Source organism: Oryx dammah, unplaced genomic scaffold, assembly GCF_014754425.2.
Source record: "Oryx dammah isolate SB20612 unplaced genomic scaffold, SCBI_Odam_1.1 HiC_scaffold_22, whole genome shotgun sequence".
Classification (NCBI taxonomy): Eukaryota; Metazoa; Chordata; class Mammalia; order Artiodactyla; family Bovidae; genus Oryx; species Oryx dammah.
The window spans coordinates 60094969-60120972 of NW_024070206.1; positions in this window are offsets into that span (position 1 = coordinate 60094969).

Genomic DNA, 26004 nt, shown 5'->3' on the forward strand with positions numbered 1-26004 from the left:
ACGACTGTGCACAAACACGACTGTGCCCTTGCACGACCGTGCCCATATCGACTGTGCCCTTACACGACTCTGCCCATACATGACTGTGCCCATACACGACTGTGGGCCCTTACACAACTGTGTGCAAACTCGACTGTGTCCTTACATGACTATGCCCATACACGACTGTGTGCAAGCACGACTGTGCCCTTACATGAATGTGCACAAACACGACTGTGCCCTTACACAACTGCGCCCATACACTACTGTGGGCCCTTATACGACTGTGCCCTTACATGACTGTGCCCTTACATGACTGTGCCCATACACGACTGTACCCAAGCACGACTATGCCCTTACATAACTGTGCCCATACACAACTGTGCCCTTACACGACTGTGGGCCCTTACACGACTGTGCCCATACACAACTGTGCCCTTACACGAATGTGTGTAAACATGACTGTGCCCATACACGACTGTGCCCATACACTACTGTGGGCCCTTACACGACTGTGCCCTGACACGACTATGCCTTTACACGACTGTGCCTTTACACGACTGTGCCCATACATGACTGTGCCCATACACGACTGTGCCCATACACCACTGTGCCCATACACAACTGTGCCCATAGACAACTGTACACGAACACAACTGTGCCCAAACACAACTGTGCCTGAATACAACTGTGCCTGGCACATGCTGATTAGTTCATGCGATGGGTTTTCTCAGAGCCTCTCCACAGTTTATAGCTGGAAGGAGCATGAGGGAGAGCATTTTCACCACACCACGAGACCCGGCCTCCTAGTTTGGTGCTCTGCTCTGTGACCATCAGCAAATCCTTTCGCTTCTCTTGGTTCCTAAAATCGTCAAAAAACTGAGATTACCTGAGCATCACAGCTCTGTTCAGTCGAACCTTGAGATGCTCAGAGAATCTCTTGTCTTCAGGAGAAATGATCTCAAACTAAAATGAACAAGAGGTGTGAGTGGACATGGACACCCCGCTTTGGCAACAGTCCTAGCAGAGCTTCAGTTAAAACCTCACCTTCCATGAGAAGCCAGGAGCACCAACGTGCCTTAAAACCCCCCGACGTCCGGACAGAGCACCTGGCTCCCGCGGAGCGCCTGGGGGCCCTACGACCGTGAGCCAGCTGCTTCAGAACCTCCAGGCTCCGGCCGTGTATGAGGAGAACGAAAAGCGTGACAGACCTCCACTGCTCCAGGAACCGCTCAGCCTCCTCTGCCCTGTAACCTGGGGGCGAGGCTGCTCACAGACTCCCAGGTCTTGAAGAGCGGAGAGAATCCCCCATCTCCCCCCAGTGGGCCCCGGGAGCCCCAGCTTGGAGCAGCTGTCTTGTGCGCCCCCCGATTTGGTCCTGAGGCTTCAGGACCCCCTCCGCGCGCCCCCCACCGCTCTTGCCGCCATATTGATCATCAGCCGGTCTCCCTGGACACCAGCTGTCCCGAGGCTGCACCAGGCCCCAGACGGTTCTTGGGCAGAGCAGCAGGAGCCCAGGACCCCGTGGCTGGCGCGCGTGCAGTCTGGGCGTCTCAGGCCCCAGGCTGCGGAGGAGATCAATGCCGCAGCAGGGGCCTTCATTGTATCTGTGATGGTTTTGAACATTAGTAACAGTAAGGGCAGATTGAGAAGGAAAAACAGGTTCCGGAGCTGCACAGAGAGACGAGTTAAACTCAAGAAGTGAAGGGCTAAATGATTTTCCTGGGCTCTGTGGTGATCACTCCTTGCCCCCCGCCACACACCTTTACCTCCTTCCATCCCTGACCACTGTGCCCCTGGTATGCCTCAAGCCAAGGAGAGGACTGTAAAAAAATCTGGCAACAGATTCATAATTTTTCATATCAGAAGCACAGTAGTCCAAGAGCCGCTGGCCGGCTTTGGGCATCCCCAGTGGGCAATGAGCAAATACGCGGTGCTCTGGTTTTCGCTAAAGCAGCACAGCGTGCTCCGAGCTTGGAACGGCACTGCCTCGGTGTGAAAGGAACACACACCAGCCGTGGGAGGGAGTGTGTGTGTGTCTTTAATCAGTTTCTGCACATCTGTCTTTACACAGTTGGACTCCTTCACAGAAGTCACCCTAACTACCTTAACATATGTAGAGCCAAATTAAAATTACTTTATCAATCTTGCATTTTCAGCTTTACCATCTTTGGGGTTATTTTCCATCCGTGTGTTTCATTATTTCAGTAAAGTCGTCTTGTCTCCCTAACTGAGAAATCAGCCAGTAGAAGCCAAGTTAAATTGGGGCTGAGGCGGGGACAGAGGAGAGCAAAGGAAAAATTTAATGTACGCAAGCATTTCCATCTCTTGTCCATACTCTCATCTAAAGGTTTTTACAAGGTTTTCATAGTCACCATTTTCTTTCTCTTTTACTGAACAATATATTTTCCCTGAATTGAGCCCTTTCAACAAATTTCTTTTTGAGTCAAAGTGGAATTGTGAATATAATGTAAAAAAGAACATTATCTTTTATATACAAAACAGTCATTTTTTCAGAGTGGTAACACTGCCCCCACATGATTTCTTAAAGGTTTCTGTGTCCAGGCTCCTTTCCCAACATGTCCTTAAAATGGTCAAGCACACCTTTACCTCCAGGCAGCGGTACCTGTGGCAACCATGGCAAGACGGAAGAAACAAAATATAGGGTGCATGTGATTCTTGAAAGTATAAAGTACAAGTAACACAGATATTAAAAACAAGCATCCAACTGGAACAAGGATAAGGCACAAACTTGCCTGGAAAGTTTCGGTATGGTTCGTCTTACTACATCTTAAGCAGCTTATCATTTGTGAAATAGAAATTCACCATGACATTTTCTTATTCTTTCAAATTTTATGGGCAAGGATGAGGTATATTTTATTTCTGTTGCAACTTCATCATATCAAAACAGTTTCTGGATAGCAGTTAGAACATAGGGAAAACAGCTATAAAGGCCTCTCGACATACGCACAACCGGTGTAGTGACCACACCCCGTACAGGTGGGTTGTCTTCAGTTGACATCTGAGTTCCTTTGCCTCTCAGTGCATGTGTTAAGATGCTCAAGAAATGTGCTAGCTAGCTGGGAATAATTAACCCCTTCCAGGAACTGGATAATGACTTTAATACATCAAATTTAAAAACAAATCCATAGAAGAAGAAAAGTGGGAAGGAATAATATTTTTCTTGGAGAAATTTAGTTTAACTTGATTCTAAATGACTGCCAAGATGCACTTAGCAAAGTTGCCCCAACAGTATCTGAGAAAGGTGACCTTGCCCTGTGTTTCCTTCATTGTTAAGATGATCACTCATCTCAATTCAGCTACAATTGTCAGCCACCGGAGGTGCAGGTTGGACCAGGCCACAGTGGAGACCCACGCTCACCCCCAGTCTCCGTATCTCTGCTCCTGCAGTCAGAGTCCACGTGTCTCCCGACTTGTTGCCAGTCAGGCGCTGATGGTGCACCTTCCTGCTCTCGTCAACTAGACTCCTGGGCAGATACCTGTCTAGGATGAATGGCCAGAAAGCAATGGAGCTTCAGGGGCACGGCATCGGCTGGATGATGTCAAAATTGTCTCCAAGGTAACGGTGCCAGCACGGTCCTCACCCTGGAGCCCGTGTCCTCCAGTCCCAACCTCACCAACAAGTAGCACTGTCAGACTTTTTAACTTTTGCCAATCTGGTGGGTGCAAATGGTATCTCATTATTGTTTTAATTTGCATTTCTCAGATTACTAATGAGGTTAAGCATCTGTTCCTGTGTTTATTCGCCATATTTTTTTTCCTCTGCTGTGAACCTATTAGGTTGTTTGCCTTTTTATTACTGATTTGAAGAAGTTTTTTATAAACATATTTTGATGATTAATCCTTTGTTAATTAAATGTGTTGCAAATCTGTACTCCCAATTTATGGCTTGTCTTTTCCCTGCGTTGTTGTGTATTTTTGACACAGGATTTCTTAATATAGTTCAATTTCTTGTTTTGTTTTAGCTTTCCTTCCTTTTGAGGTTTATGTCTCCTGGGACTACTTTAATAAATTTTCCACTTCAAAGTTGTAAAGTTATTATACTGAATTTTCTTATGAGAGCTCTAAAGTCTGTGATTCATATTGGTATTCCTAATACACCAGAATTGATTGTGGTTTGTGGATGGGGTGGGTTGGGGTGAAATTTCATTTCCCCTCCCCCATGGAAAGCCAATTTTCCAGCAACAGTTATTAAATAGTGGCAAAGTACATTTTACAAAAAGTGAAAAGCATTTTTCATGGATATACAGTAAACATTTGTCAAAGATGTAGTCACTCTTTCATGAGGGAACCACCAAGATGTGGAGCTCATTCAGTGGAAGATACAAGAACTGATGCTGTGGTGCTTCAGTTGGGTATAAAGTCAGACCCGTGTCAGAGGGTCATGTTAGATACAAAACCGGCCACCGCCTTACAGGGAGGTACAGCCTTCCGCTTCAGAGTCATCTTCTCTTCCGGATGGAAATCGCTGCTGCTCCTTCTAGACAAAACCATCCACATTGTTCAGGCTCTTCCAAGTCTCGCAGATGGCATCTGAGTCCTCATTAGTGAGAGTCGAGTTAAGTCACGGGAGATTTCCGAGGCAGACTTCTTAGATGACTCTGCGGCTAATGGTTCTCCCACTTGAACTAATATGCTGATTAATTCATTCATGGAGCTTTTCATTCCAAATACTACGCAATGTTTCATGTAAATTAAAACTTCTTTCCAATATTTCTGTTGTTTCGGTTATTCTCTTATTTCTTTGTCAGACCCTGTTTCGGTTATTCTCTTATTTCTTTGTCAGACCCTTTGATATTACCTTCAGTAATTTTTTAAATTAATAGACTTTATCTTGTAAAGCAGTTTTAGGGTTATGGAGACAGAAAGTACAGAGAGCCAGCCTGCACCCTCTTCCTTGCCGCAGACACATACATGGTGTCCCCATTATTCACATCTTGGGGAGGTGTGGTTCTGTCACTGATAAGTCAATATTGATACATCAGTAGTAACTAACGTCCCTTAGGTTTCCCTCTTGGTGCTGTACATTCAATGTACAACAAACTAGAAGTGGACACATTTGTAATGACATGTATCGAGTTATAATATACGAAAAATAGTTTCACCTCCCTAAAACTCCATTGCTTTCCACTTATGCCTTCCTCTCCCAGCCCCTGGCAGGCCCCAATCATTTTACGGTCACTCTCATCTTGCCTTTTCCAGAATAGAATATCATATGGCTGCCATCAGCATTTCAAGTCTTGTTTCTTTACTCGGTTATATACATCTAAGGTTCCTCCCTGGCTTTTCATGACTTGAGAGCTCATTTCTTTTTAGCTCTAAATAATCTTCCATTCTCTGGATGGACCATGTTTTCATTTATCTATTTACCTCCTGAAAGGCATCTTGGCAGCTTCCACATTTTAGTAATTAGGAATAAAACTGCCATAAATACCTGTGTGCAGGTTTTTATGTGGACGTAAGTGGTGAATTTTCAGGAATATTTTTGTTGTTTCTACATAAAGCTAACACAAAATGGAAAAACCATAGACTTGACTAGATGGACCGACAAAGTAATGTCTCTGCTTTTAATATGCTGTCTAGGTTGGTCACTGGAGAAGGCAATGGCACCCCACTCCAGTACTCTTGCCTGGAAACTCTCATGGACAGAGGAGCCTAGTAGGCTGCAGTCCATGGGGTCGCTAAGGGTCGGACATGACTGAGCAACTTCACTTTCACTTTTCACTTTCTTGCATTGGAGAAGGAAACGGCAACCCACTCCAGTGTTCTTGCCTGGAGAATCCCAGGGACGGGGGAGCCTGGTGGGCTACCGTCTATGGGGTCACACACAGTCAGACACGACAGAGGTGACTTAGCAGCAGTAGCAGCAGCAGCAGCAGCAACACAATTTTCTTTGAGTCGGGTATAGAATTGCCACATAAAATACAGAATGCCCTTTTAAATCTGAATTTCAGCTAAACAATGAATACATTTTGATACACATATTTCATAGGACATTCTTATATTAAAAAAATTGTTCATTTACCTGAAATTCACACTCTACTGGGTATCCTGCACTTACCACTAAGTCTCGTAGCTCTAGTCACTATACTTTTTAAAACAGTCCACTCTTTCCTTAGGGTTCTCTCATTTCAGACCTGCAGGGGCCTTAGGGCTGACCACTGCCCCTCAGACCCTGGCCTGAGGGCCTACAGGAAACCTGCGGTTTTTCTCTGATATAAACTGTGGGAATCTAAACTTGGAAGTAAACTTCACAAAATCATGGGACCACCCCTGCCCCGGTGCCTGGGACCTCCTGGAGTTTGTAGCTTTCAGACTTGTCCACTCGGAGCCTCCAGGAACTCATCCACTACTGCTCATGGTTTTCCATCCTGGCACTGGTTCCCACAGTGGCTTCTACTGTGTGTCTGCTCCAGGAAATTGAGATGTCCTTCCACAAAAATCTAGAATAATTCTGTTGGTATCTACCAAGCAGGTTGCTAGGATTTTAATATGAATTTTTTTTCAATCTATAAATCAAATTGGAACCAATTGACATCTTATCAATATTGAATCTTCCAATCTAAAACAAAATATCTCTCTCTTTAATCATCTTTAGTTTCCTTCATCAATTTTGAATGTGTCCATATATAAATACATATTTTGCTAGATTAATACCTAAGAATCTCATTTTTGATGCTATTTGAAAAGATATTTTTATTTGGAATCCCCGTTGTTCATTGCTGGTATTAGGGAAAGCTTATGTATTGTTGCTGTTCAGTTGCTCAGTCCTGTCCAGCTCTTTGTGACCTTATGAAGCGCAGCACATCAGCCTCCCCTGTCCTCCACTATCTCCTGGAGTTTGCTCAAACTCAGGTCCACTGAATCAATGATGCCAACCAACCATCTCATCCTCTGTTGTCTGCTTCTCCTCCTGCTATCAATCTTTCCTAGCATCAGGATCTTTTCCAGTGAGTCAGTTCTTCACATGAGGTGGCCAAAGTATAGGAGCTTCAGCTTCAGCATCAGTCCTTCCAACGAATACTCAGGGCTGATTTCCTTTAGGATTGACTTGTTTGATCTCCTTGATATATCAATCTTTATTCTGCGTTTCAAACATTGTTCACTTGAGTTCTCACTGAAAGGCCATCTCTTCTCACCTTTCTTTGGTGGGCCTACCTAGTTGTTATCAGATTTATTGCTTTTCTTAAGAACTTTATTTTAAACTGATTTTTATATATTGTTGACCAATTTTCAATATATTTTATTTCTCTTTTATTTGTATTTGTTTTCTTATTTTTACTTTTGGGTTTAAATTATTCTTTCTCTATTTTCCTAAGGCTTAGATCATGATTTGAAGTCTCTTATTTTCTCATATATGCATTAATTGCTATACATTTTCCTGTAAGCACTGCTTTTGCTGCATCTCATAAATGTTGAGGTTTATTTTTATATTAATTTAATTATATTTTTAAATTTTTCTCGAGACCTTCTTCACTGACACATGTTATATAGATATGTTTTTTTTTCCCCAAATATTTTCACATTTCCAGCTATCTGTCTGGTATTGATTTCTAGTTTCTGAACATATTTTGAACATACTTTGTCTCATTTCTATTCTTTTTAAAATGTGTTTTATGGCCCAGAAGTTGATCTAACTTGGTTAATGTTCCATGTTAACCTGAACAGAATGTGTATTCTCATGTTGTTGGATGGAGTATTTCATAAATTCCAATTAGATCAAATTGATTGCTAGTGCTGCTCAAGAAAACTGTATGTTTATTGATTTTCTGCCAGCTTGAAATATCAATTACTGAACAAGGGGTGCTGAAGAGTCCACCTGTAACCGTGGTTTCTCCAGTTCTTCCTGCAGTTCCGCAGGGCTTTGCCTCCAGTCTTTTGATGCTCTGTTGTTAGACGCCTATGCACGTAGGATAAACGTGTCTTTCAGAGGATCCACCCCGTTGTCATTCTGTAACGACCCGCTTTACCCCGATGGCTTTCCTTACTCCAGACTGTTCAGCTGATGTTTCTATAAGTTCTCCAGCTTTTCTTTGCTGAGGTTTCAGACTCCTCTGGTTCCTTGTCTGTCTGCCAGGCCGACTCTGAGTCTTCCCTAAGACTCTCCTCAGAGAGTCTGCGCCCTGCTGCCCTGTGAGCCGGAATCCACTATTATCACACCAGACTCCTTTCAGTGTGAGGTGGCGTGTGATGGAGGAAGACCACTCCGTTATGCTCTGACCCTCGTAAGTGTCCCCTCATCTTATGCCAGCACAGTTAGGTGGGATGCGGTCCAGAGCTGGGGCGCTGGCCTTCCCCAGGTGGGATCAGCATCTGAGGAAGCCGTCACACCTGTGCAGTACCCGGTGGAGCGCTCACTGGCCTGTTTCATCACGACTCCTCAGTGCCCCTCCTGCCGGCTCTGGGGCCTCTTCCTCAGATGGGTTCCTGGGGGCAAAGCCCACAGCAGTGTGGGGTCCACCCAAGGCTGTGGTCCCAGGAGCCTCCTCCCTCCTGCTGGTCCACACGCCGCCTCCAGCAGCACACCAACGTTATATTAAAGTCCCCCTGCGATTTACACCCACAGGGCTTCTGCTCCAGGTGGGCAGACCTCCACTGGGGTCTGGTCACCTCCCTCAAGATTTGGGGTGCAGTTCCCCTATGACCTCTGTCCTCTGGTATGCTTATAAAACTTGTTGATTATCCATGATTTTTCACCTTTTTCTTATTATAGGGCAGTAGAGACAAACTCCATGATCTTTAGATCTCACAGCTGAAAGTGGGAAGTACCATATATTCTTGCACAAGGAATGAAAAGGAAGTATTCAGTTTGAAAATTTTAAAAATTATGAAAGAGATAAATGCATCTATCTGAGGTAACAGATCAAGGTCTTAGAAAAGGCTGGAGAGATGGAATCTACGTAACGAGCTGAGGGATTCATTTTGGAAAGCAGGAGGTAATGCGTCCTCATCAAGAAAGGAAAAGACACAGGGACCCCCAGTGTTAATGCCAGCACTACTTACAATGGTCAAGACATGGAAGCAACCTAGATGTCCATCAACAGATTAATGGATAAAGAAGATGTGACATATATGCATACATACACACACATGATAGAATATTACTCAGCCATAAAAAAAGAATGAAACAATGCCACTGGCAGCAGAATGGATGGACCTAGAGATTTTCATACTAAGTGAAGCTAGTCAGACAGAGAAAGACAAATACCATATGGTATCACTTATATGTGCTGCTGCTGCTGCTAAGTCACTTCAGTTGTGTTTGACTCTGTGCGACCTCGACTCTGTACGACCCCATAGACGGCAGCCCACCAGGCTCTCCCGTCCCTGGGATTCTCCAGGCAAGAACACTGGAGTGGGTTGCCATTGCCTTCTCCAATGCATGAAAATGCAAAGTGAAAGTGAAGTCACTCAGTCATGTCTGACTCTTAGCTACCCCATGGACTGCAGCCTTCCAGGCTCCTCCATCCATGGGATTTCCCAGGCAAGAGTACTGGAGTGGGGTGCCATGAATCTTAAAAAATAAAAAATAAAAAGGTACAGATAAACAGACATAGAAAAGAAACTTATGGTTACCCAGGGGGATAGTTGGGTTGGGGGAGATAAATTAAGAGTTGGAATTAACATACACACACTGCTAGATATAAAATAGATAAACATCAAGGAAGACACAGGGAACTATACTCAATAGGCTATAATAACATATAATGGATGAAAGTCTGAAAACACAGAGTCTAAGAAGAGTCTGAGAAGAGTCTTGTAATGAATAACCTATAATGGAAAAGAGCTGGGAAAGGACTTTTGCGTGTTTTCTCGCCGCTTTCCTAGGATCAGGGTCCCACCCTGCGACCTCGCTGCACCTCGATGACCTCATTAGTGGCCCCGTCTCCAGTAGTGGCCCTGGACAAGGCAAGGGTTACAGGGTCCGTGGTGGGAAGATCCCAAGCGGGCAGAGGGCGTCCGAAGGGAGGAAGGGGCAGCACCACACAGGCTGGGGCCGTCCGCGGTGAGGGGACCGGAAGCCCAGGGGCGACGCTTCTAGAGCGGTTTGTGAACCGAGCGTGAGCCCGGCTTCACGAGCCGAGAGACCGGTGACCCACGCTCATTGCCTCGACGACGCGAGGCCCTTCTGCTCGGGGAGCCGCTGGATGCCTTCGCCTGGCTGCCTCCTGGGCCCTGACAGTTGTGCCACAGCGATAAAAAACGTTCCTCCTGGCACAGCTGCTTCTGCTGAGAAAGTCTCACCTTTTCTAAAAATGAATTTGGACTAGTTCCCAGATCATGCATCTGGTCCTCTGATTTACGGCTCCGGAGATCAGAACAGTGGGTAAACTTGGGTCCCTCTCTGACTCCTGGGGAGCGCTGCCGGAGACGCCGCAGGGCTCGGCGACTGTCCGCTCCTTTGCCGCCCCAGCTCAGGGCGGAGGCTCTGCAGCGCGCCCCAGGCTCTCTGCTGAGGGAGCTACCTTGGGGGCGGCCCGGGAGCACAGCCCAGGTAAATGCCTCCCGCTCTAACCTCCCACTCACCAGGCAGACCATCAGGACTCTACTTCTGCAGTAGTACGCTATCTGTTTCTGAAAACAAATCTCACCTACTGTTGAAAATAAAGATTCCTTGGCCACACTCTCCAAAATGTTAATTTCTCTGGTTCAACTTCTTACGCAAAAGTGGTTGAAACTCTTAAAAACAAATCCTAAATCGAGGGGGGAGATCTTCAAATTCTCCAATGAACCGGGAGTGCTCATCATATTTTCTACGTGATCTAAGAAAAACCAACCAACCAACCTGCGGGTTAGCAGCCGGATGGGTTAGCAGCCGGAAGTCTTGATTATAAGGGATATTCCACCCTTGAGGGTCCATTACGTGTCATTCTCAGACACACACTAGACTCACCTTTGGAGCTTTAAAAACAAGAGTTCTCGGGCCTCACGGCAGAGCAATTGAATTAAAATCATCGGGAGCGAGGCCCCTGTGTCTGTGTTTTATCAGAGCGCTCTGGGGACTCTGTGATGCGGCAGGAGCGGAGAACCACTGTGAGAGCAGAGAAACAGCGAGAACGCGCAGCACACACCGAGGCAGCGCTGAGCCTCGGCTTCCTGGATCCCCGGGTCTTTCAGAAATGGCAGTTTTGTGCAATCTAGGAAGAGTACTTTTCTGTGCAGATTACCAGGGTACTGTTGAAACAGAAATCTCACCTATTTAAGAGTACAAACTATTTTTAGTCATTTGGTGATTACACTTCCATGCAAACAATTCATATGCTAATTAAACCTTTGCCTATTCCTTCCAGCAGGGTTTCTAATAGATAACGACACTTCACCTCATTTTGGGTTACTGTTTGAACTTAAAAAAAGCGAAAACGACATTACTTTTAAAAATATTTAGACTCTCTGCTAATGACAATTGAGAAGATGCTGCTTGTACTACTCACCTTGTTTGCATGTATAAATTCTTTATTTGTGTCGTCGCAAATTCCTCTGCTGAACTGACACTTCAGCTTCTGCATCTCTAGTAACTAGCGCACTATGTCACTGCTGCCTCTGCTATATGCAGTCTAGCTCAGTAATTTCTCACCAGTACTTGATACAAAGGTCGTGGCATTTTCAAAGGTACCCCAGGTGACTAAGCTGGGAGAGGTATTTACAGGCCAGCTAGATGAACTCCAAAAAAGGTCTTGGAGGTTAAAGTCTCCCCTTAGGACCCAGACATCTCATTTCCCCAGAGTCTCCAGACAAAGGGCACTCAGTGACCTGCATTTCCACCCTCCAGCTATTATGTGAATGACTGCAGGCAGGGTACTTAGTCTATTGCAATCTTCACTGAGTGCCCCAGGGAGGAAGGCAATACAGGTAGCTTTCGTGGGCACACAGAAGTGTTCAAGGGTGGAGAAGGGGATGAGATGGTTGGATGGCATCACCAACTCAATGGACATGAGTTTGAGCAAATGCTGGGAGATAGCGAAGACCAGGGAAGCCTGGCATGGTGCAGTCCGTGGGGTCACAAAGAGTGGGACACGACTGAGCAACTGAACAACACCTGTGCTCCTTAAGTTGCCTCACGTGAGGAAGTTCCCTCAGGGGCCCCCAGCTTAACGTCTCCAAATGCCTTTGAGCTTCATACACATCATCTGTTGCTTTGAGTTGGGACTTTTTATGTTTGGGAGGACTTTTCTTGCATTTACAAAGGTTCACAGTTCTTCCCTAACATCTATGATTGTGACTTAAAGACCAGCATGCTAAGAAACAGGAGACAGAAAAGGCATGATTTCTCCCCTGAAGTTATTTTTAATGTGGAGGGGCCCATGCAAGACTTGAGAAGGAAAAGATACCCCTGGGATTTAAGTTCCAAGTGAATCCGACCTAGAGCACACACGGGAAGTTCAGAGATGGAGTGTGCACTGTGAGTGGAGAAGCGGGGAGGACCCTCGGGAGGACGAGAGTCCACCACAGTGCTGGGGGCCACCCTGAAGCTTTGGGGGCCACAGTCTGCTGAGCTGAGTTGATCACTGGGGACTCCAGGTTCCGTCTCTAACTTCAGTTTCACAGAGGCTGTGTCTGTGTTCGTGCAGCGCTTGGCTGCACCGGTGGTCCGAGGGGGACAACTCACGGGCTAGGCAGTGGTGCAGCTCTCGGGTGGGGCTCGGGTGGGGATGTCAAGGCGGTACTGGCACGGCCTCTCCCTCGGGCTTCTCACAGCCTGGTGGCTGTTCTGAGAGCCCTCTGGCCAGGAAGCAGGAAAAAGGGCCTATGTTCTAGTATCACTAAGCCTGGGGAGCACCCAGATTTGTGCAGGGAGCACACAGCCCCCACCCACATGGGAGAGTGTGACATGTGGTCTCTTTATTTCTTCTATTTATCTTTCAAATTTTCAGTTTAATTCTTATTTTATATCAGAGTATAGTTGATTTCCAATGTGGGGTTAGTTTCAGGTGTATGACAAAGTGACTAGTTGTACATATACATATATCCATTGTTTTCAGATTATTTTCCATCATATGTTATAAGAAAATATTGAGTAGAGTTCCCTGTGCTATATAGTAGTTTCTTGTAGATTATCTGATTTTTTATATAAGTAGGATGTATATGTTAACCCCAAACTCCTAATTTACCCCTCCCCCCCACCCCGCCTTTCCCCTTTGGTAACCATCAGTTTGTTTTCAAAGTCTATTTTGTAAATAAGCTCATATGTACAATGCAATACGACTCAGCCATAACAAAGAATGAAATAATGCCACTTGTGGCAATATGGATGAACCCAGAGACAACCATACAAAGTGAAGTAAGTCCAACAGAGAAAGACAAATACTGTGTGACATCCTTTATAGGTGGAACCTTAAAAATGATAGAAATGAGCTTGTGGCCCTCTTTCCTGGGCCGCTCTGATGCAGCAGCTGAAATCTCCTCTCGGTGAGAGGACAGAGGAAGCGAAGAGGAAGACTTCCTGAGCACAGGAACAGGAAGAGGGGCTGCGGGTGGGTGCGTCCACTGTATTTGGGGCTGCAGCAAGGTGCGGGTGGAAATTTCACTTTTTCTGAAGCCATTAACACCCTGTGGAAAAGAGGTGCCTGAAAAGCTCCTCAGACTCTCTGGAGGACAGTTTTCTCCCATCATTGACCAGGATCGCCATAAAATAAAGTAAAATGAACTCCTAGAGAAATCAAACTCAAAGCCTATGAAATGTAAGCCCAATTTTTTCTTATTATTAGATTCAACCTTCTTCCCACCCCGCCCCCCTTCACTCCACAGGCATCTGAGTGAAGGTGAGCGCTTGCCTGCTTCCCTCTTCACTCCCGACAGAGCCCTCACCTGCCATGACATGGACACTCATGAACATCAAACAGGTGGGAGAAATGGCCATCACCATGGTGACCCTGATGTGTAACAGAATGGCACACCTCACACCGTATTTTTAAGAGATATTACACAGTTGTTGTTTCAGTCTCTAAATTGTGTCTCACACTTCGCGACCCTATGGACTGTGTCTCACCAGGCTCCTCCAACGATGGGATTTCTGAGGCAAGAATACTGGAGCAGGTTGCCATTTCCTTCTTCAGGGGATCTTCCTGACCCAGGAATCAAACCCTCATCTCCTGCATCGGCAGGTGGGTTCTTTACCCTGAGCACCTGGGAAGCCCAGATATTACATGAAAGACTTTGCCCATGCAGGCTACTGGTATTAAGTAGCCATTATTTTCTTCTTAAAACAAAAAGATATTACATAGCACATATGTTTAAATAGATATTTAAACATGTAATCCCCATGCCTATTTTATAAGGCATTGTGGGTATTGTGATCACGTATTTAAATGTCTATTAATATTTATTAATATCTCCTCTGCTGTCCAGAAGCTCCATAAAAGACAGCTCTTCGTTCGGACCCAGGACAGTGCCTGGGACTGGGTGAGCATGTCAGTGTTCGCTGAATGAATGCATGAGTGAGTTTATACTCCCTGGTTCAACAGTGGAGGTCTTTCCTTTTGTGATACAGGGATCTTTGGAGCACTGTCCTATATTTCTTTGCTGATGTGACTGGCTTTCCAACCAACAAGGAACCTTCTGAGGGCAAGGGCTGTGCTTATCTCTATTTCATGAGTCTATCACAGAGTGTCTGACCCAATGCAGATCAAGAAACACCATTTGTTTGGATAAATATGTATAAAGTTCTATCCACACGGTAGCATGTAGCAGCATTTCATTTCTTAATATTCCATTGTATGGATGCACACACTTGATTTGTCCATTCATCAGCTGGTAGGCATTAAGGTTGTTTCCATTTTCAGGGTACTATGGGTATTCCTGTTGTGAACAAACTGTGCAAATATCTGCTGAGGTTCCTCCTTCAGTTCTCTGAAGTGTGCACTTAGAATTGGGATTTCTGGATCATATGCTATCATCATATTTCATTTTTTGAGGTACCACCCTACTGTCTTCCTTAGAAGCTGCACTGTTTTACATTCTCACCAGCAATGCAGGGGTTGCAGCACCTCCACACCCTCTCCAACACTTGTTTTTTTGTTTTTTGGTAGTGGCCATCCTAACTGGTGTAAAGGGTACTTTGTGGTTTTGTTTTGCAATTCTCTGATTATTAGCAGTATTGAGCATCTTTTCATGTGGTGACCTAGCCATTTATGTATCTTTGAAAAAATAATTATTCATGTCTTTTGCCAATTTTTAAATGACTGTTGTTGGGTTGTAGGAGTACTTTATATATTCCAGATAGTCCCCCTTTATTATTAATAGGTATAGTTTGCAAATGCTCCCTCCTATTCTGCGGTTACCTTTTCCTCTCTTGGGGAGTGCACAAAGGATTAGAATTTCAATGAAGTCCAATATCTGTTTTTCTTCTGCTGCCTGTGCTTTTGGTGTCACATGCAAGAAACCATTGCCAAACCCAGTGCCCTGGAGCTTTCTCATTTTCTTCAGGGAGTTTTATGGTTTAGCTGTTACATTTAGAGATTTGCTCTGGGTTCTTAAAAGTCCGCTTTTATTCCCATAGCTTCTCTGCAGTAACTGTAGTTTCTATAATCTGCCTGAGCGAAAATAGCTAGGAACCTCAGACTATTTTGCCGGCACGAAAGCTGAGGATGTTTCTCTCTGTTTATGTGCAGAACAAGGAGAACAATGCTTGTCACTTGACACTTTTTCCTGAGCTAATGCTGAAATGCAAAACTACTCACTCTTCTGAACCTCTTCAAAAAGCTGGTGAAATCAGCAGGCAGTGCTGGAAGGCAAAACTCCCAGCCAAGGTGAGAGCCGAGCCTGTCTGCTGCACCCTCAGTTTGGTCTCCCTGAAACCCGTGGGGCATTTCAAAGGTCTTCCTGGTGTATCGGGAAGAAGAGCTATGAGGACAAGGGGAGTTATTTACTAGTGACTGGGGATTTCGCCATACGTTTTCCCTGCTGGCGCTGTTTGTCTTAAATATCATTGTTCAAATCCCACGCACAGAAGGCTTGAGCTGACTGTTCAAGGAAAAAAGAAAAAGAGAAAAACACCTACATTACAATAATTCTTAGTTTCAGAAAAATTGCATATTTTCAGCAATTTTTTAGCAGCATATGGGCTATTTGGTTTTCTTTTAACTTGATATAAATTATTTCTTTATTTTTAATTGAAGTATAGTTGGTTTACAATGGTGTGTTCATTTCTGCCATACAGCAATTCAGTTACACTCGTATATATATATATACACTCTTTTTCTATTCTTTTCCATTATGGCTTATCGCAGGATATTCAATACAGTTCCCTGGGCTATATAGTCAGACTTTGTTGTTTATCCATCCTATATATAATAGTTTGCGTGGGCTGTAAACTTTCTGTGTTGTGAACTTTCCTTCACAATTCAGCATCATGTGGAGATATTAACAAGAATTTACCACTTTACTAAAGTCGAAATGTCACTGTTTGCATCAGAAGGCGTTGTGTTCATGCTATTAGTTTCAGTTCTCTCAAATGTGGATCAAAATTGAGCTCCTAAAAGATATGACCATCAGTGCTCCTTTATTATTGTAATTATTAATCACTGTAAGAGTAGTGCTGCTACCCTGATTTAAGATATAATATTGTAAATATATTGTAGTCTCTACATAATTCCAAAGAGCAAAGTGCTTCATCATCTGAGTGTCGTTTAGAGAAAAAACAGAAACTGTAAAATTTAGCTTCGTGGTGGGACTCAAAGACCCCAGTCTCTGGGCAGATCGTTGCTTGTCAGGCTGAATAACGTGTGTAGAACCAAAGACTCTGCCCAGGCAGTAGGAATCCTGAATATCTTTGTCCAGAAGTATGACAATAATTAGTGACAAATGAATTGAGATGAGAAAGGTGGCCCCAACTTTGGGATGATTCTCTCGTGTTTCTGCTTCCTTTTGTCCAGAACTGACCAAAGTTATGCTCAAAGTATGGCCCTCCTCCCAGCAGACCAGCCTCAGTGGAAGAAGACACAGAGTGCAGACTCTCAGCAGGAGCCCAGACCCACAGGATCATTCTTCTCATCGTCACAGATCCCGGGCAGGCCCTGTGCCCAGACACTTTGGGAAGGGCTGCCCTGCGTTGCTAGCTAAGCTGGACCATTCACCTACAAGATGGATCCATCCCTCACATCTTACAGATAAGCAAAAGCTTATGCTCAAAAAATATGACAGTCTTGTGAAATTCTGTAACAGAAGAAATGGGGGTGGGGGGCATAGCAGAAGGTGTGTGCTTTGCAGGAAGCAGGAGCTGTGACCTGACTTTCATTTTCACAATCCTGACCAGCACGCAGGGTGCCCCTCCACCCTGCAGAGTCAGGAGGAAGAGCTGAGAAGCAGGGCAGAGAAACACACGGACGTCTTGATGACCCTCCAGGTTTGCTGCTGGGTTTAAAGCGGTTGTTTGCTGCGTCGCCACTGATTAGCATGCAGCAGACAAGTTGAGGGACCTGAGTGAAACCTGGCTTTCTGAAGCTGTCAACTTCCTGCCCTTCGATAAATGATCCAGAGCCTCAGCTCCACGTGGGGAAGGTGCTGTGTTTCGGCCCTAAAACCACTGCTTGCATGACATCATTCCATATCAGATTACACTGTAATGTCAGGAATGTAATCATTAGCATTTAAACATGCATAAAATTTAATTAACCTACTTACCAGTTTGCTTAGAACTTTTGAAGGGCTACCTAGAGTCCTCTCTAAGCATTTTATTGCAGAGTTTTGGAACACTCACAAAAGAGACAAGTTCACTGGGATTTTTCTCCCTAAAGCTGATGGGCCGTGACAGATGAGCAGATGACCCGAGTTAATTATTATTGAATTCGTTATTACTGCTTTGTTGTCACCCAGCTCAGCCGGGGTAAAATGATGACAGTAGGTACCTCATTAAAACAGCTGTTTCAATTATGTAGCGGCAAATATTTAAAAAGGGAGGCTTCCAAGTTTAAAGCTGTTAACAAAGTTTGTTTGTGCTGGTTGTGCCAAGATGCTCTGACCGAAAAAGGAAGAGGTAGGAGAAAGGGGAAGACATTGATCATCATGGTTGTTCAAGGGAGATTTGCCCCTCACACCCACCCTGGGTCTTCCCTGCAGCGTGAACCTCAGCAGAGAGGGGGGGCACTCCAGGCACCTCCAGTTCTCTCCACCCTGAGCCCAGGTGAAATCTGCTTCTGTTCAGATGGTAAAGGGTCAGCTGTGGCCTTGATTTCTTTCCAGCTACACAAGGTACTGCAGCCAGCGTGTTCTATTATTTTGACCTGATCTAGGTGAGACCCTGGTTTATGTACTCATAGAAAGCAAGAAAAGCTCCCTCGTTTAGGAAGAATGCTCCTCACCCTAGAGGACTAGGCTTCCCAGGTGGCGCTAGTGGTAAATAACCCACCTGCCAATACAGGATATGGAAGAGATGTGAGTTCAGTCACTGGGTCAGGAAGATCCTCTGGAGAAGGAAATGGCAACCCACTCCAGTATTCTTCTCTGGAGAATCCCATGGAGAAAGGAGCCTGGTGGGCTACAGTCCATGCGGTCACAAAGAGTTGGACATAACTGAAGCGACTTAGCACTAGAGTATTTGTGACAACTTTGTGGAGAAGTCAACCATGATTCTTTAACATTTATGCACCATTAGAATATCTACTTAAAGAATAAGGCATGATAATTTATTAGCTGATCTGATTTTTTTTCCAAGGTCGATATGTCACTGACATGGCATCAGTAAAATTCAGCAAAAGTGTCAAAGTGGGAGTTTCCTGTCCCTTAAGAAGAATTCACCCTCTGCTTTGTCCTGAGCTGGCCATCTCCACTGCAGTGTCTAGGGTTTTACAGAGAATTCAGCTCAATCTCCTCCCCACCTCCCCTTGTTCCAAGCAATCCTTTTTTTCCATGTGTCTGTCTCTTGATGGTCACATGACCCAGGGGCCAGGTGTGCTAAACCATGTCTCATAATGTGACCTAATAACGTCGTGGGTCATGGTCCCAACACCTCTTAGTTTCAGACTTGGAAAATTTGAGTCGGGCTTCACCCCAAACTAGTCCTATGTAAATGCACCTCCACACTCTTGAGTGAGATGAAGTGGGCTGTGTAGACAGCTCAGCATAAACTCACTACCAGGAGTATCCCCTCCTCTGCAGAGGACAACTCAGTTTAGATGAAGAAATCTGGGTCACTGACCGGGGGTGGCAGAGGAGGAGTGAAGAACTATTAAGACACAAAATCCTTAGGGGAGATTATAATGCAATTTGCACTTGGAATTTGCCTGAGAATAAACTGTCCAATCTATGTCCAGCCACGTGAGTTAGATATAACGTTTGCTACAGATTTGCTCATGAGCTGTGCTGCTCTGTGTGTTTATGAACAGTTCCCAAGAACACTGCTCAGTAACATTGCTGACCTGGGACACACGAGCAGCTGGTTTAAAATATGAACAACAAACAGATCAACGCATATTGTTTACAGCCTGTCAATCAATAGTATTACCAATTTAAAGATGAAGCCTGACACCCGTTGTGAAGATGTCTTGGCTGGAGGGATGGAATTTCTTTCTGTGTTTATGAACAGAGGCAATGCTTATTTTTTGATCTGTGTAAACACAGTAAGCACAGAAAAAAGTAAGTCACTTGTTTAGTACCTAAAATTAAAATCCCAACAGAGAATTTTAACTTTGAATAATGAGTACTTTGGAATGCACAGTTTTGTTGTCTTTCACAATGATAAAAAATATGTTTTCTCTATAATATTTGGATTTTTTTTTTAAGAAAAAGTCCTGTCCTACCTTCTCCCCCTCTTCTCCACTGAGACTTAATATTTTTGTGTATCTTATTGTCATCATTATGAACATTTTAATATGAAGTGAACATACACAATGAAGAATTCTGTGTAGGACTTAATAAACACAGAGAATGTCATAAAATTGAAACACTTTGAGAAAGTGAAGGCTGTTGATCCATTTACAAGCTGGTGGAGGCATCACCCTCGGGAACTCTCACCCTACAGGAAGAGAGAAGTGAAAGCCACTCCAGTCCTTTGCGACCCCACGGACTGGAGCCCACCAGGTTCCTCTGTCCATGGGATCCTCCAGGCAAGAATACTGGAGTGGGTTGCCATTCTCTCCTCCAGGGGATCTTCCCGACCCAATGATCAAACCTCAGTCCCCGGTATTTTAGGCGGATTCTTTACCGTCTGAGCCACCAGGGAAGCAGGAAGAGAAAGGGGTTTTTAAAAACTACTCTTTATTCATGTAATCCTCGTGGCCACAGGGCATGAGGGGGAGGGGCTAACGGGCTGAGATTTTGTGTGTTTGCACCACTTCGCCCTGCCCCCCTCCACCAGCCAGTGTCTTGCCGTTTGCTATTCACAGTAGCAAACCTGTGATTTAAATAAAAGATTCAGATGCCTAGAGCATAAGCCAGCCTTGTGATTTTAGAAGCTTAATCTTTCCTGAATATATTTTAATTTTAAGTAATATTCCCCTTACACTTACCATTTTAAGAATGAAGATGACACAAAACGTGGGAGAAAACAGCAAAATGTTTAGCTAACTGTTTTTGGATGAGCTTTGTATTATAGATATAGTTTAGAAACTTAGATGCATGTTCTTGGGATGAAAGTTCTAAAACCATCTACCTCTTTAAACATGTGCTCTAGACTATTAATTTCAGTAACTGTCAGTTATGAGAAGTCCCACAGTAGTCATAGTAATATTGTTCTCCACCACTGTGAGATAACTTGCTGTGTTGTGCTTACTCACTCAGTTGTGTCTGACTCTTTGTGACCCCAAGGACTGTAGCCTGCCAGGCTTCTCTGTCCATGGGATTTTCCAAGCGAGAATACTTGCTCGGAATACTTCCCAACCCAGGGTTCAAACCCACATCTTCTGCATTGCAGGCAGATTCTTTACCTGCTGAATCATCAGGGAAGCCCATGAGACACCTTAAAATGTATTTATTTAATCCATGATGACATGTTGGAGAAAAACAAGCCACATGTCTTGTTTTTTCTCCAGTCCATGTAATAGAGGCACCATGGTCATCCTCAACAAGGGGTGTAACTGGCTACTGGTTTCATCTTGACAAAGCCCCCAGGACATCATGAGCATCTTTGGGCCCAACGGGAAAGGCAGGCACTCGTAGGCTCGGCTGCAGGACAGCTCTGCTCACCTCTAGGCCTGAGTGTGCACTTGAGGTGAGGAGGCGTGAGGACCTGCTGATTCACCCTGATGGTGGGTCTGACCCCATTCTGTCCACAGTGGCAGTCACATGGCTAAGGGCCTTGGGGGTGTTTGCCTTGTCAGGGCGTGTTCCCTGACCTGCAATAGCAGCTATGAATGTGTGTCTCATGCCCACTGACTGGGTCCTGGGGGCCATGAGGGACCTAGGGGAGTTGGGGGTGCATCCCGCTCCCCTGGTTTTACCTCCTGGGCATCCACACCATTTCTGTCCACACTCACATCCCTCTGCCCATTCACACTGCTGACTTCACCCCTTCGTGATCCTGAGATGGAGTCTGAGCTTGTCTGATGCGCTCGTTTTCTTTATCTGCCTCCAGAGAGGAGAGGAAGCTGAGCACAGGAGACAGTACTTGAAGGAAGAGAGGACCCCCAGCTCCTGTGTGGCCAGGAGGCCCTCCCACAAGATCTTCAGTGACCCCCAGTCTTTCTCTCCAGCCAGACCCCTGGCTCCTCCACATCAGAGGTTTTCATCCTCAGACACAGTCGACCATCATGTTCTTAGTATTTACTGAAAGGATCTGCATCTAAGGAGGCCTGTGTACTTCAAAACACAAGAGTTCAAGAGTCATCTGCGTTTGGGAGTCTGTCAGAGGAAAAGGGCAGCAGAGAAGATGAAGAGACAAAAATAGAAAGAGCTGCAATAGGAAAGCAAAAGTCACCCTGGATGCCTTCAATAGATGGAGATAAGACAAAGCTCTGATTTTTGGAGTGCGTACATTATTTTCTAAGATCAAGGAACTGTGAGTTCAAGATTTAATTTTATGAAAGACACGAGTCCTTTTACGAAGGACTCTGGGACTTGGTTATTTTGTGTGACATCCTTGCAGAGTCGGTTGGGTTGTGAGAACCTGCAACATCATGCTCACGTCTTATGTCGGCAAATGTTGAGAATGACCACGCTGAGCTGACAGAGAAAATAACCCTGGTTTTTCCAAGTTAACCTACACTTGGCATTCCAAGCAAATAAAGCAGGAATGAAGTTCATAGGGTGTAGGGTGATCTGAACAAAAATCTTCCAAAATGTCATGTAACCTACATGAGGTAATTGACAAGCTCTTTGCAGCTCTAACTATTGCTGTCATCAGCGCCCTCCGCTCCCTTCTCATCGTCTGCTTAATTAAAACCATCATGTCTTCCTCCTCACGTTGTTCTCCTTACGGTTTTCCTCTTCATCAGCGTGCCGTCATGGCAGAATGGAAGGAATATCATATCTTTGCAGACATCAAGGACTAAATAGCCAGCAAAGAGAACTCTGCATTAAGGCCTCAGACAGACATGAGGGTAGAAAGAGTGACCTTCTCTAGTCTTGTGATGCCAGCTGGAAAGCGGGCACAGGCTGGAGCCTAGAGGGATGTTTGACAAAGGCCTTGCATCTGGGGTTGCCCTCTGATCAGCGAGCATGGGCACAGGCTTCGCTTGCCTCACTCAGGTGGGAGCCTGAAGGTCCGGAAGGCTGGGGTCTGGCCCAAGCTCACACTGCAATATGCTGCTAGAATCTGAGTTCTAATTCCAGATCAACAGCTCCTCTATTTTGCCTTTAAACATGTTTATCTAAAGGAGACACCACAATGCAGCCTGATGTGCAAAGGTGGCCCTTCTCGGGCTCAGAGGACCACGTCCTGGCCACCCAATCTGGAGCAGGGACTCGCCTTCCCCATCGTCACGGGAACACAGCTGAAGCAGCATGCTTTTCTTTCTGAAACCAGCCCCTTCATCATGAGAAGAAGCTAATAGTTCTACTGTTTAATGAAAACAGCAAAATCAGTAAAATAGGATCAGATAATCATTTACGAGTTTATTCCCTCTACATGGCTTAAGATTTCCCATTACCGGTGGACTGGAAACTGGAAATCAAATTTGGAAAACTAATATAAGCTAATGATTAATCTGTCACTTTAGTGTTTTCCACTGGAGAGTAAGAAGATGTTTAGAGAGAATGACCTTGGCCCTTCCCCATCTCATTGTTGTCAAAACTGACCAAAGATTATTTGGGGAGTTCTTTATATCAGTAGAAAGGTATACCTTAATTCTAGGCATTTCAGAGCTGAAATTATGTTCTCACATTTTGTTTTCATACACAAGGTACACATAAAATGTGTTATTTCCTCCAGCCGAAATGTTGAGGTCCATGGGGAAAGTATGATCCTGTCAGCTGTGAGCAGCAGAATTAGAAGTCACCTCATAAGTACAATTTGTTTCTTATGATTTTCTGAAAAGCACCAACCCCTTCAGCAAAGGCTAGTGTGGTATCTATGAGCCGTGTATATGTCTGTAGTGGGTTATTCATAATCCACTCAATCTGATGGATTATGTGAGAAAAGATGCTCTTAAAATATGGCATAGCCTTTGCTTTGGCATAATCATGTTTTAGGGTAGAATCATTACTTTCTGCTTTTACCCATAGTGCTGAAGTTCAATTTCTTTGATTTTCAAGTTTGTCCAATGAAACAAAAAGATCATAAGAAAACACAGCTTATAAGGGCACTCAAAGTGGGAAGGAAGTGACAAAGAACTCACTCTCAGAAGACCTACTGTATACGAGACAATAGTTGTTAACACAGGTGTTAGGCTGTAATTCTTAGATTATTTCAGTGGGAAAAACTTGGGTGGTAAAATCAGTGCTTTAATTTCACAGAAAAGAGCTTTGACTGCACAGGTATGCTGTTACGGCAGTTATGATCATAGTAGTCTGTGGAAAATAAAATTGCCTTTTCAATTGTTAGCTGAATGAATCCTTAGTGAACGGATATGACAAATGAGGAATCGGTGATCATTTACCAAACGTGTATTTCTGTGGAGATTCCAGTTTACAGGTACATCAAGAGGGGGTGAGGGGCTGGGGATTGAAGGCGTCTTAGCTTGGCCACAGGGACATTTTGTTTATTTCTGTGCGATGAACACAACTTCCACGAGAACCACAACCTGAGTTTGCCTGAGTGTAACTGCCTGCATTGACACTCCATAACGGGAGGGCTCACGTTCCAGGGTCTCTGAACGAGTTTTGCAGGTCCTTCCTGCTCCCCTGGGGTCTCTCGTAGGGAAATAGCTTTAGATGTTAGCAGTCTGTCATTCTGGGGACTGATTCTCGTGGAAACTTGTGACTAGACAGCTCCCCAAAACCATCCCAGACACTTACCGAAGGGAATGTAAGTTCCGGGCAAGGATCCTTTGTAGAGATCACCAAACTGTAGCTCCTCAACTTCAGGAAAAAAGGAGCAAACCAGCACATACCATAACATAGCATTTTAAGTCAGTCTCTGAGTAATGTTTCAACCATGACGATACGTGAATTAAAGTAGCTATGAGACTATGAAAGTTTTTAAAAGTAATGTAGCTGAACAAGAATAAAAGATGTGGAGATTTAAAAAACACAATATTACACATTTTATCTACTTATCATGTGCTTGTTCCTTGAATTTCTATACTCTGCTGTCATGCTCTGATCATTTGCAGTGACTTCTCAAGGTAGACTGCTCTCGTAGCGCTTGCTCCATCCGTCACGAGGGCATCTACCCAAGACACAGGTGGTCTCTGAGGCACGCTGCCGCTGGGTGGTCCCCACTCAGTGTCTCTGCTCCCACGGGGACTCTTCTTCGGGTTTCCCTTTGGGGAGAGTCTTGCTCCTGGGAAAATGTCTTAGCAAGTGGTGGGAACCACACGTGTCCCCAGCACTTCTGCAGCTCCAGGGTACCTGTAAAGACACCTCCATCCAAGTGACTTCACCTCCCGTCTCTGCTGACAGAGATTCTGGGGTTCAAAAGAGTGACTTCTTAGTAAGGAATGGCTTATCATTTCCCGGCTATGCGAACATCTACACAGGATTTAAAAATAATCTGATATTTGTAAACTCTTAGGCGTGGTCGTTAGCAAAAGAAAAAAATAAAAGTAAATATTCTCACGTGGTTCTAGTAAAGTCAAACTCACAATATTTTGTGTTCAAAGTCAGGGTACTCTGGCTCCAGAATCCAGTTAGTGTTTTCTGTTTTTTTTTTCCGTAATCAAACATTACTTAATAAGAAGGTGTTCATTAAAGAGTATTGCTCTTTCTTTGTTCATGGATTTTTTTTTAACCAATAGAAATAAACAAAAAATTAGCAGCATCAGGAAAAGTATATTGAATCAAACTACCAGTGGCAAAAACAATGAACACTTTAGAACAGGCAGACCTCACCTGACCTTAGTCACAGCACAGAGACATTACACTTAAGTTCCTATGGATGCGTCTCATTCCTGGTAAACACAGCAAGTTTCTCCGAGATTCAAAACCCCCAGCTCAAGAACTCCAGGTGCCCTCTTCAAGCTGGGGGCGGTACAGCTCTTTGAGAAGCCTGCCCTGCCCTCTCCACCCCCCACCTCCGGCTTAGTGGGCTCTTTAATTATTATGTTAGTACTATTCCATCGTTCAAAGCAACTTACTATGAAAATCACATAAGGCATTCCCAGAGGAGGAAAAGAATCGGAAAAGGAACAACATACCTGAGCTTTGAAGGCTGGAAGTCAGAGAAAGTTTTTGAAAACTGGACATGAACCTGAGTCATGAACAACTTTTTCCTGCAAGCAGGAAGACTGCAGCTATTCAAATATGACATCTTTGTAGTGGAAGTCGCTCAGTCATGTCCGAATCTTTGCAACCCCTGGTTGACATCTTTGTAGGGTTCTGCCCTTTTTCCTCAGTTTCTACAAGCCATGCCACTTTCCAGTTGGACTCCTTAGAAAAACTCACTCTCGGATTTCATACTTTGATTATTTAGGAAATATAAAAGTAGAAAGACCCAGTGGTATAAAGATGTCATACCAAGATCTACAGAGTTTAAAT